The sequence below is a fragment of the Balaenoptera physalus genome (assembly GCF_965194825.1).
Source record: "Balaenoptera physalus genome assembly, chromosome: 12".
NCBI classification, from domain to species: domain Eukaryota; kingdom Metazoa; phylum Chordata; class Mammalia; order Artiodactyla; family Balaenopteridae; genus Balaenoptera; species Balaenoptera physalus.
In genome coordinates this window covers 61774183-61787649 of record NC_138897.1, presented here as the reverse complement: position 1 = coordinate 61787649, position 13467 = coordinate 61774183, and the positions used below count along the sequence as shown (strand labels likewise).

At 41.1% G+C, this 13467-nt stretch overlaps 1 long non-coding RNA gene and 1 pseudogene across 2 annotated transcripts in view; one reads left to right on the top strand and one right to left on the bottom strand.

Annotated features, from left to right (window-relative positions):
• The window catches only part of LOC309640268, an 85653-nt gene that overhangs the window by 16305 nt on the left and 55881 nt on the right, over positions 1 to 13467 (bottom strand). The window lies entirely within an intron of this gene.
• Positions 37 to 11247, top strand: LOC309640310 (mitochondrial import receptor subunit TOM22 homolog pseudogene; annotated as a pseudogene). Its single transcript has 3 exons — positions 37 to 95; positions 1585 to 1639; positions 3330 to 11247. The product of its transcript is annotated as a mitochondrial import receptor subunit TOM22 homolog pseudogene (transcript).

Here is a 13467-nt window from a genome sequence, read left to right as displayed (position 1 = left end):
CACATAGACCCCAGACTGGTTGGAAGCAGAAGGCTGATGACTGAGATTCCTGACACATCACCCAGTTACCTCACCACCAACCAATCAGAAGAAAGGTACGCCCCTTGCAGCCCTCACCCTAAATGTTGCCTTTAAAAACCTTTCCCTGAAAACCATCAGGGAGTTCAGGTCCACTGAGCATGAGCTGCTCGTACTCCTTGCTTGGTGCCCTGCAAACAAATGCTGTACTTTCCTTCACCACAACCCAGTGTCAATAAATTGGCTTCGCGGGGCAGTGGGCAAGCCCGCCCAAGTCTGGTTCAGTAACACCCAAGCATTTTTTTTTTAACACTTTCTTACTTTCTGAAACAGTAAGATGAAGATGATTCAGGCCCACCTTGTGCTTTCCCTACCCCAAACCTGAAATCGGCCAGCGACCCCTGGTTCCTTTTACTGGGAATAGTATTTAATCACTATGTTTTAATATACAGCATTTTTATGTTTTTTTTTTTTAAAAAGTACCCCTGGATAGTTTGGAGAATTCTGATCATTTATCCCATGATTTACTTTTCCCATCCAATATCAATTACTTTATTGTTGCTAGTTACAGAAACAATTTCTGACAACTGGTATTTTAAAAGATTATCATCATCCATGTTAAATTAATAAAATAGGGAGGCCAGTAGCTCAAGGTGGCTTTAATGCCTCAGAAGTCCAGTAAGCAAACCAAAACTTAAGCTTGAAATACCTCAAGGTTAAGAAATCGAAACCTAAGGATAGCCAATCACAAACAGCCAACAAAGCTTGCCCAAATAAGGCAACCGAAAGCTGTAGCCAACCAGTAATTTCCTTGCTTTGCTTCCCATCCTCTCTGTAAAAGTCTTGCCCCCCAGCTCCTGTCCATGGAGCGCTCCTAACACTTCCGGTTTGGTGCTGCCTGATTCACTGGATTTTTGCTCAAATAGACTCTTAAAAATCTTAATATGCTTTTAACAGCCATCTGTTGTCCTTAAAGTAGTCTGTATAACATAAAATACTGGTCCACAGGTTTTAAATAGATGATCAAAAGCGATGAGGTACAGAGGAAGTGTTAAAAAATAATTTGTATTCCGAATGAATGATCTTAGTTTATGATCTTAAAGTTTTCTTCTAAATCAATATTATATGATTTTTCAGTGAATGGCAGTGACCGCTACTGGGATTGGTTATGTAACTGTTTACTTAATTGAATGATTCATTGACTGACACATGAGACAATTATTTCTGTTACAGTATGTTGTCCGTCTAACATAGTGACTGAGCTGTAGGCAATGCATGAGAAATCCGTAAGTGCTGAGTCATGAGAGCAATTGTACAAACTCTTGTAATTATTTTAATGGTCTGACTACTTAAACATTTAATCATAAATTTCAGAAAATGGCCCATGTACCCACTTTACATTTGTCTTTTTTAGGGGGTTGGGGAGGTATTGATTTCTTAATGCATGGAGAAATTAGGAAAAAATAAACCATTTTCAAGAGAAGATTCTACTTTAACAACACCACTGCTGGATACACAGGGAATCTTTTCACTACAAAAACTTTTTAGAAAATTTGTTTCTGCTAGAGATGCTTATGAATCTATAATCCTGCTCTTTTATGGTCCACTTAAGCTTGGAAAGGTATGCTCTTGTTTTATTGTGGTAAAATAAACATGAAATTTACTATTTTAACCATATTTAGGTGTATAATTCAGTGGCATTAAGTGCATTCACATTGTTATGCAATGAAGAAGATCTGGCTGTAAACTGTGGCCTTTGCCTGTTCAGGTCTGTTTTGGATTGTGTCAATCACAAGGGGCAGACTGTTCAAATATTATGTTATTACAGTCTACATAGAGCAGAGACAAAAGTTGAGGTTCACAGCATCCCATCTTTTAGTGAGAACAAAACTATACATACATACATATATATATATATATATATACACACACATGTATATATGGAAATCTTAAATAGAAATAACTTTTTATTATATAAACCCACATAAAAAATAAAGGCTTTTTGAAACTAATATAATGGACATAATATATAATGGAAATAATATATTGGAATATGTATATACTAATATAATATAATAGAAACTAATATAGTATAAATGGACAAATGATATAGACTATCTACAAAATATAATTATAATAATAATAACAGTAATATGAATAACAAAAGAGCAAAAACTTATTGTGCTTGATTATATGTCAAGCACTGTTTCGGCAAAGAAGCACTTTATTTGTATTACTTAATCGTCAAAACAATCCTACGTGGTAGACACTAGTATATCCAAGCAGCTGTGCAGTGTTAAGAACATTGCTACTGAAACTAGAGTTTAGAACCTGGGCTTAAATCCTGATCTGTTATTTACCTGCTGTGTGGCCTTGGGAGAATAACTTAACGTTTCTGTGCCTTAGTTTCCCTATTAGAAAAATGGGGACTATGCCAATAATAGTATTGTACCTACCTTATAGGATTGTTGTGAAGATTAAATAAATCACTATGTATAAAGCACTTGGAAACATGAACCAGATTTGTATGACCTGAAAGCTCTTAACCACTCCACCGTGTGCTGCTACTCATTCACTCCACAATTATTTACTGAGGACTTACTGCAGTGCTAGGCACCATGCTAGGTGCTACAGATGCAGCAGTGCTTAAGAAAGCCCCAAATCCTTCCCATCCTAAAACTTACAATATGGAAAATTGTTCCGCCAATAACATATTGTTTTAATATATTAAGAAATAATAAATAGGGGCTTCCCTGGTGGCGCAGTGGTTGAGAATCTGCCTGCCAATGCAGGGGACACGGGTTCGAGCCCTTGTCTGGGAAGATCCCACATGCCGCGGAGCGACTAGGCCCGTGAGCCACAATTGCTGAGCCTGCGCGTCTGGAGCCTGTGCTCCGCAACAAGAGAGGCCGCAATGGTGAGGGGCCCGCGCACCGCGATGAAGAGTGGCCCCCGCTTGCCGCAACTAGAGAAAGCCCTCGCACAGAAACGAAGACCCAACACAGCCATAAATAAAAGAAAGAAAGAAAGAAAGAAAGATATTAGAGAACTCCTTTAAAAAAAAAAAAAGAAATAATAAATAAAAATGAAAACTATGTTAAATGCTGAAAGCCAGTGTCAATAAAGGTTTACTGAAGTGATATTCTCATATTATATAGGAATATGAAATTAACAGTTATTTCAGCAAATAATATAGGTATGGGTGTTAAAAGTCATAACAGTCTCATAATTTATTCAAACAATCCCAAAGAGAAGTCCAAAATATAAAACTATATTTATAAAGGTATTTGTTGTAGTATCATTTATTAAAGGAAAAGAAACCTAAAAAGTTTATTGAGGCCGCCGCCGCCGGTCCTGGGGTGCCCTGTCCCCGGAAGAATTGCTTCCGAAAGGCGATGCCGAGAAGCCCGAGGAGGAGCTGGAGGAGGAAGACGACAAGGAGTTAGATGAGACTCTGTCGGAGAGACTGTGGGGTCTGATGGAGACGTTCCCAGAGAGGGTCCGGTCCGTGGCTGGAGCCACTTTTGATCTCTCCCTCTTCGTGGCTCAAAAGATGTACAGGTTTTCCAGGACAGCTTTGTGGATTGGAACCACTTCCCTCATGATCCTGGTGCTCTGGTCGTCTTTGAGAAGTTGCAGCTGCAGCAACAGCAGATACTTCTAGGGCCTAATTCAAGGCTGTCGGGAGGAATGCCCGGGGCTCTACCTTCACTTCCTGGAAAGACCTAGATTGTTACTGCTATGTTTGACCTGTCTTGGTGGGAGAAGTTTGAAAATTCAGTAGTGTTTGAACTGCTGATTATTGGAAATTTTAAAATTTTTTTTTCTTTTTTTTTTAAACTTTGGCACATTGATCTATCTAAACCTGGTGGGGAGAATTCTCCCCACATTGTCTCGTGGCGAGACTCCTCACTTGCAACTGTGCCCTCCATGCTGTGCTGACTTATTTCTTCTGTCTTCACTCTGATACCAGAGTGCAGCAATGCAGACGGTTACTCCAGCTCTGGCCATCCCACCCCTTTCACTAAATTACTCCTGCCAGAAGATCTCCTCACTATCCCATCGTGGGGCAGGAACTGATGCCATCGGGAAGGATGTGCCCCTGACCATTAACGGCTGTTTGGTTTTTAAGAATGGGGATGTTGGGGAGGGACGTGCACACGAGATAAAATGCATTACAGCTGTGCTGTGAATTTCTGTGCATGTTGGAAAGGACGGAGGGAGGGTCGGCAACAGCTTCAATCACAGATGGGGACTGTGGAGGACAGAGCAGGAGCTCATTTCCTCTGCATGTTTTGGCTGACAGACGTGTGTGTGTCTAAAAGAGGAAAAAAAGTCAGTGCTCACTTTTTCTGTTTAAATATGAAAAAATGATTCCAACCAAAAAAAAAGAAAAAAGGTTTATTGAAAGGGAAATTTTAAATAAATGATGCATGCACTCCTTACAGGAGTGTCATGAAGCAATAAAAAAATTCAACAGAATAACTGTGGTAGGCAGAATACCAACTTCCCAAAGATGTCCACATCCTATCCACAGAAACTGTGAGATGTTAGGTGACATGACAAGAGGGAATTAAAGTGGCTAATCAGGTGACTTTAAAATGGGGGGATTATCCTGGGTTGTTCAGGTGGGCCCAATGTAATCATAAAGGTTCTTAAAATTAGAAGCCAGAAGAGACAGTGTCAGGGGGACACATTGTGAGAAATATTTGACCTGCCATTGCTGGCTTTGAAGATGGAAGAGGGGCCATTAGCCAAGGAATACGGGCATCCTCTAGACGCTGGAAAAGGTAAGGAAACATTCTCCCCTAGAGCCTCCACAATGGAATGCAGCCCTGCCAACCTCTTGATTAGAGCCCAGCAAGACCCATTTTGGACTTCTGACCTCCAGAATAAAAGATAATTAATTTGTGTGTGTGTGTGTTTTAATAAATTTAATTAATTTATTTTATTTTTAGTTATTTTTGGCTGCGTTGGGTCTTCGTTGCTGCGCGCAGGCTTTCTCTAGTTGTGGCGAGCGGGGGCTACTCTTCGTTGCAGCGTGCGGGCTTCTCATTGCAGAGCACGGGCTCTAGGCGCACGGGCTCAGTAGTTGTGGCTCGTGGGCTCTAGAGCACAGGCTCAGTAGCTGTGGCTCATGGGCATAGTTGCTCCGCGGCATGTGGGATCTTCCCGGACCAGGGCTTGAACCCATGTCCCCTGCATTGGCAGGCGGATTCTTAACCACTGAGCCACCAGGGAAGCCCCTTTTTGTGTGGTTTTAAGCCACTAAATTTGTGACAATTTTTTACAGCAGCAATAGGAAACTAATATGATAATCTTCGGTGGGAAGATGTCAAAAATGTGGTCCATGCTCCCAGGCTGCACTGGAATTGAGTTTTCACAGTGAGCGCAGTCATTCTCTGTGGGAGGGGAGCTGTGGGGATGGGAAGATGGCTGGCTCCTGGGATCCAGCTTTATCTTCCGATAACTCCTCCAGGGTCCTCCCTTTAGTCTGACAGATAATTTGGCTTTTCAAATTCTGGCAGGCTTCAGACAACCAGATATGCAACAATTTTGGATTTCCTTCTGCAGGCAGAAAGGACATCTGTGAGGAAAGCTCTGTGACTTCTTCCCTCTTTTCTTTCAGATGATCCTCCTTCAGCTAAATGTGTGTCTTTACTGTAGCTCTTTTCTGAAGGCTAAAGATGTATGCAACAGCTTGAGATTTTCCTACTAATGTCACAAATGCTCCAGTCCCCATATACAACAGGCCTCAGTTTAACCAACAGTCCTGCTCCCATGTGCCAAGGAAGGCCACCTTCCCAGCCCAGAACACTGGGGCCCCCAGTACTTTCCGGCCTACCCCCCAGCTCACCCAATTCCACAATCAGGTCTGCTGCCTGCCACACCCCATTCCCTGATGCCAAATTCTATATAGATTAGGATTCAACTAAGAATATATATTAATGCAACTATCTTTACATATATATATATATATATAAAATATTACATATAAAGAACCTACATATTAGGGACCTTAATTACGATAGAGGTGACAGTACAGATAAATATCACGAAGGCTCCTTCAACAGGATATGGACTTTTTTTTTGGCCGCACTACAAGGCATGTGGGATCTTAGTTCCCCAACAAGGGATCCAACCCGTGCCCCTTGCAGTGGAAGCATGGAGCCTTAACCACTGGACCACCAGGGAAGTCCTTATTTGCTTTTTTTTTTTTTTTGGGTATGGACTTTTTAAATAAATATTTTTAAGACAGTTGGTTTATCCATGTGGAAATTTAAAAAAGCAAACCAAAACAAGTCCCTACGTCATACCATATACAAAAAGTGAATTCCAAGTGAACTAAACCTAAATGTAAAAAAGCAAAATTTAAATTAAAAAAAAAATTTTATTAGGTATAGTTGATTTACAATGTTGTGTTAGTTTCTGCTATTCAGCAAACTGAATCAGTTATACATATACATATATCCACTCTTCTTTAGATTCTTTTCCCATATAGGTCATTACAGAGTATTAAGTAGAGCTCTCTGTGCTATACAATAGGTCCTTGTTGTTTATCTATTTTATATATAGTAGTGTGTATATATTAATTCCAAACTCCTAATTTATCCCTCCCCCCAACCATTCCTCTTTGGTACCATAAGTAGTTTGTTTTCTATGTCTTGAGTCTGTTTCTGTTCTGTACATAAGTTCATTTGTATCATTTTTTTAGATTCCACATGTAAGTGATATCATATGATATCTGTCTTTCTCTGACTTACTTCACTTACTATGATAATCTCTAGGTCCCTCCATGCTGCTGTACATGGCATTATTTCACTTTTTTCTATGGCTGAGTAATATTCCATTGTGTGTGTGTGTGTGTGTGTGTGTGTGTGTGTGTGTGTGTGTGTGTGTATGTCTCACATCTTTATCCATTCATCTGTTGATGGACATTTAGGTTGCTTCCATGTCTTGGCTATTGTAAATAAATTATTTATTTTATATGTAGTAGTGTGTATATGTCAATCCCAATCTTCCAATTTATCCCACTCCCCCTAAAATTTTTAAATTGTTGAACAAAATAGAGAATTTCTTACTTGAGATATTAAAATCATACACCATAAAGGAAAAGAGTGATACATTTGATTTCATTAAAATTTTAAAAACTTCTGTTCAACAAAAGGATATTTTTAAAAATATTTAATGTATGTTTTCTTAAAAAAATAAAACAAAACAAGCCCAAAATGGGATAAGATCAGATCCATATATTTAGCTTACAAAGAATCAGTACACAGAATATATTGAAAAAAAAAATCTCAGAAATTAATGGGAAAAAGACAAATAATCCACAGAAAAATAAGCAAAAGACATGAGTAAAGAGTCACAGATGAGGAAACCTACATGGCTGATAAATGTATGAAAAGATGTTCAGCCTCAAGGTAACCAGAAAAACACAAATTTAAAAACCGAAGATTCTATTTTATGCTGGTGGAATTGGCACAAATTTTGGTTCTGATGATACCAAGTGTTGGTGAGGAGGTGGAGCCACTAGAACTCTCACAGATTCTTGTTGGGAGTGTAAGACCAGAGTTTGGCAGAGGTGGGCAAAGGTTGAGGGTGGGCAAAGCCTACCGCTGGCACAGTAATTCTTAGCTTAGTTCGGGATGGCTCCCCTCAGCATAAGAGAGGAATGGTAGCAGAAACCGGTTTTGTGCTTCTGTTTTAAAATCAAATGGTGGGGACTCCCCCTGGTGGTCCAGTGGTCAGGACTCTGTGCTTCCACTGCAGGGGGCACGGGTTCAATCCCTCGCTGGGGAACTAAGATCCTGCATGCCTGCTGGCGTGGCCTAAATAAATAAATAAACCATTAAAAAATAAAATAAAATAAAATAAAATAAAATGGTAGGGAATGGTACCGAGAACAGAAAAAAAGACCTCTTTCTTCCACTGTCTATTTATAAATGTAGGCATGAACTCTCCTTGGCCCTGCTTGAGTCACATGCCTTCTCCAGGTATGTTACCAGCGGGATGGGGTTACTATTATCAGCTCAGTCAGGGTCCCTTTGATCAGAGAGAGAGAGGCATCATCTCTGACAGACTCAGGGAGAGGCAGACTCCCAGAGGGAAAGGGGGTTTTGGGAAAATCCAAATCACAGATGTCCATTGTGGGATCAAACTGAGCATGCTGATTTGTGATCTTTTTTCCTTTACCCCCAATTATTAGTATTACACAAAATTTCTCAGGGATGGGGGGATTTATCTTTAATTTTTTTTATTGAGCTCATCGGGAAGGAAAAACTTTTCTTCTACCCTTTTAGGTTCAGTAAGCAGGGACTTGTGAATTAAACCAACAAAAGGCAGATTAACAGGAGAAAAGGCAAACAATTTAATATTCACATGCACAGAAAAGCAGTGAAATTCAAGTAAGTGATTAGACTCAGAACTTATACACCCTTTCAAGAAGGGAAAGAGGGTTTGGGCTTCAAGGGGTGATACATCATGGACAAGTAACTAGCAACTATATGGGGGAAATAATGGAAGATAAAGGTTATTTTCAGTAAGGTATGTTTATGCAGACTCATCGCAGTGCCAACTTCTCATCTACAGTGATAAGAGCCCCTCTTCTCTTTCTGGTGGAGGGGAGGAAGACACCTTCACAAAGGGAAATTTATGCCCTGCTTCTAGGCAGATAAGGGAAGGGCAAGAACTCTTCCTGCATCTGTTGATTCTCAAAGTCTTTGATTCTCAAAGTCTTTAGCTAAAAATCATCCTTATGCCAAAGTGGCATATTTTGATCCTCTTCAAGGTATAATTGACAGACCGTAAAATTCACCATTTTCAGTATTTAGTTCTGTGAGTTTTGACAAAGGCATACCATGGTAACCACCACCACAATTAAGATATAGAAAGTTGCAGCATCCCTCCCCCCTCCAAATTCTACACTCCCTATTGTAAACAACCCCTGGCCCCATCTCTCAGAATTCTGAACACAGCATTTTCAGTTTGAGAGAATCAAACCCCTAAAGTAAACAGATCCTGTTTCCTAAATCATCATAAATAATCCTAGAAATAGTCACTAAAATTTAAATTGGAAGCATGAATATAGTGCAGGTACTAGAAACGAACATAAAAACCTAATTGATCTAAGGCTAAACCAACTTCAGTTTAGTGGTATGGCGCGGTCTTGTGAAATCAGTAGGTCCTGCCTCGTGGTCCCCCTTTATAATCACCCTTACTGGTAGGTGGTGTACCCTGACTGTAGTACCTCCCCCTCCTGGGGTCACCTCAGGGGCACTGAGTAAAGAGAGGCGGTTCCTTCAAAGACAGAGATGCAGGGCAGAAGGAAGTTACAGCTCCCATGACAGTGTCCAGGGAAACACTTAATGTAAGTAAACTCTTGTGAACTTAAACAGGGCCCTTCAGATCTCTGGGTCCAATTTTCTCCTTGGTAAAAGAATGATCAGAAGTCTATACTCACTTTAAGGAGTATTTATCTAGCAAGCATAAATCTTCAAATCCGACAGCCTTTGTGAACTCAGCTCAGAGAAAACTCCATGCCTATGTGTTTTATTCCAAAAAATGCCCCACCACTCTCTCATTAAAGAAGTTACAGTTAGAAGAATAAATATTCTGTTAATCATTTGGAGACCTCCGGATATAATAAGGTGGTGTTCTAAAAAGGGAAATTTTATGATAAATGTCTGGTGTACAACACAGCCCCCTGCTTGGGGAGGAGTCGTCACCATGCGCCCACGGCAGGCAGGCTGAAACACAGGGGGGTAACCTCTGATCCAGAGGGGGAGCATCCTAGGATCAAGGCCACCACTCACATAGCACCTCTGCTTCATGATGGACCGTCTGAGATGCACGAACAGGCGGCACAGGGAGAGTCTTTCCAGGTGCAAATCGAGGGCTCGGGCAGCAACAGGAAAGCCCCATAAAAGAGGAGTTCAGTTGCTGTGTCCCCAAGGAGGCTTTGAGGGATAAAGAAAATACCTGGATATGGACAGCTAGGCAGGCTCTTTGCTTTGGGCACACTGAGCCCCGGACAGCATGCTGTTGGCAGTGACTCTGCTATGTGGATTAAAACCCAGCTCAAAGTAGTTTGTCCAAAAAAAGCTTCCTGGAATTTGGATGTCGAAGATGTCTCCAACTTCAGACAAATCTGGACATCAGGACCCTGACAATGTCACCAGAGTGCCTTTTTTTCTTTTCCCCAAATGCCAACATCCTCAGATTCACTCTCTCCCAGTTTGGTGACCAGAACAGCATAGAAACCCAGTTCCAAGTAGCCTAAGTACCTTCCAGCCAAGTGAGCTGTCAACACATAGGGTAGAAGGTGGTTGCCAAAACCAATAATAATCATTATTTATAACTACTGAAAAAAATTTTCAATAATAATATAATATATTGAGTTCTTACCACTGTTACTGAACTAGGTTCATCTTGCCCAACGCTCAGCAGCCAAAACGCTGAGATGTCGAAGTCTGCAGCAGGGAGAGGATTTATTCCCTAAGCAGCCAAACGAGGAGATGGAAGAACAAATCCCAGATCTGCCTCCCTGAAGGCGAGGGGCTGGGGTATTTATGGGAGAAAGAATAAAGCAGGAGGGCAGTCGCAGGCATGGGGAGCATGGGGAAACGTGACCGGTAAAAGGTAAGGTAATTATCGTTCTGCGCATGCGTAAGGAGTATACAGGCGGCTGCACGTTCAAAAGGTCACAGTGCAGACACGCGCGCAAGCCCAGTTGGAGGGTCGGTGGTCCTATCCAGTCTTAGCCGGCTCAACGTGAAGTAGACGCAGCTGACTCCAAGTTCCTGGAAAACAACTCGGGTGAACATTGTTTAGGCTACATGCAGCTTGGGGGACCTTGAATAGTGAAGACAGGTGAAGTGGATTTAGCCCAGGGTTTCACCAGTACCAGGCGCCGTCCTTTACAATGATTCTCTCATTTAGTTCCCACAGCCCAACAGGTAGGTGTCACTCCCATTTCACGGATGACAAACCTGTTCCACCCTACGGTCTGCATCTCTGAGCCTGTCAGATGCAATGGCTTTCTCACGTGTGTGTGGTTCTCAGCGCTCACTCTCCAGCCCCGTTTCTATCAATCATGTATCTATTTTATAATATATCCTGGTCATCAGCCCTTGATTCAGAGGCTAGCGATCAGCAGGCTCCTCCCAGGGGAGTTGCTCTTACACCAAACTTATGAGTTGACTTAGGAAGTTTGGTTTCAGAGGCTGACTTTTTAACAACCTTGTCTTCAAGCTCTGTGCATGGAAAGAGGCTAGTGCTAAAGATGAGTAACTCTGCTCCACGGAAGAGAGGGAGAGGGACGTGTCAATGAAAACGATAAATAAACTATCTATAATAGGACTAGAAGACAGTTTTCCTTGAGCCAAACTAAGGGCTAGCCCGGAAGCTGTCTTCCCACATTATGCTGAGAAGCGTCTCCAGAGAAGCAGGGTTTTCAGCACAGTTTTATGTCTTGGCAGAAGAAGGAACATTAAACAATTCAGGGTTACATTTCTTCAGTGTTACAAAAAAAAGAACAGACCGGCACATACACAGCAAGTCAGCATGGCCTTGGCACCTGCGAATGGAGTCTTATCATCAAAGGGGTACCAGCATTGGTGTCCCAGGAAGAGGGGCATTTAATCTTTATTTTTAACATGGACATTCTTGACTTCTGATCAATGTGCCCTTTTCTTAAATAATTAAAGCAGATGTACAATGCACATATGATAGGCCACAGGCTATTTTAGTTAGCATAAAATTCAAGTTAACTCATGCGTAAGCCAGAATGACTTCCCTGTATCTCAATATGTGAAAATTTCTTTTATCAGACATCTCAGCAAGTGGCTGTCCTGCAGTCAGCTTAATAAAAGTGAGCCACTTAGGAGGGAAGGACCTCATTCTGTAGAGGAAATCAGGAAAGTGAGGTCCATGAGGGCAGCAATTTGATCTGCTTGTTCACTGCCGTATCCCAGCAGTGAACAGTGCCTGCACCTGGGAGAGATCGATCTACAGAACCAGCAAAGCAAGTTGCATTTGACTTGACTCTGGACCCATGAGGACTGTTCCAGGTAGGATCAGCGTTTGCAAAGGCACAACAGTATTAAGACCCTCAGGTGTCTGATGTGGTTCCCCCGCCCTTAGCCCCCTACACAAACATGGGGGAAAACCCTGCTTAAAATGCTATCTCTGGTGGGTAGAATGGACTACCGAACTGAGTTCTTCAGAAAGTTAGTAAAAATGCTTATTAGAGTAGTTGTTCTGATTTAGTCCTTCATGATGTTCATCAAGTATTTCCTGCTCTCCACCTATCAGATGCACAGTAGGATTGCAATTCTTCACTCCCACTAAAGTTTAGGTGTGGCTACATAACCTACTTTGCCCCCCCAAATGTAAAAGGACATAATAGAAATTTTAAGAATCCCCACCCTGAATGTAAATAGGTGCAGCCACTATGAAAAACAGTAAGGAGGTTCCTTAAAAAACTAAAAATAGAGTTACCATATGATCCAGCAAACCCACTCCTGGGCATATCTGGAGAAAACCATAATTCAAAAAGATACACGCACCCCAATGTTCATAGCTGCACTATTTACAATAGCCAAGGCATGGAAGCAACCTAAGTGTCCATCGACAGATGAATGGATAAACATGTGGTATGTGTGTGTGTATATATATATATATATATATATAATGGAATATTACTCATATACGATGGAATATTACTCATCCATGAAAAAGAATGAAATAATGCCATTTGCAGCAACATGGGTGGACCTAGAGATTATCGTACTAAGTGAAGTAAGCCAGACAAAGACAAATACCATATGATATCACTTATATGTGGAATCTAAAAAAAAATGATACAAATGAACTCAACTTGTTTTTTTTTTTGGCTGCACCAGGTCTTAGTTGTGGCACACGGGATCTTTGTTGCCACATGCAGGATCTTTAGTTGTGGCGTACAGGCTCTTTAGTTGCAGCATGAGAGGTCTAGTTCCTTGACCAGGGATCGAACCCAGGACCCCTGCATTGGGAGCTCGGAATCTTAACCACTGGACCACCAGGGGAGTCCCTCAACTTCTGTTAAAAAACAGAAACAGACTCACAGACATAGAAAACAAACTTAGGGTTAACAAAGGGGAAAGGTGGAGGGAAGAATAAATTATGAGTTTGGGATTAACAGATGCACACTACTATGTATAAAATAGGTAAACAACAAGGACCTACTGTATAGCACAGGGAACTATATTGAATATCTTGTAATAACCTATAATGGAAAAGAATCTGAAAAAGAACATATATGTATTATATATATATTTATATATATATATATAAAACTGAATCACCTTGCTATACACCTGAAACTAACACCACATTGTAAATCAAATATCCTTCAATTTAAAAAAAAAATCTTAAAAAAAAGAATCCCCACTCTGCTCAGTGGAT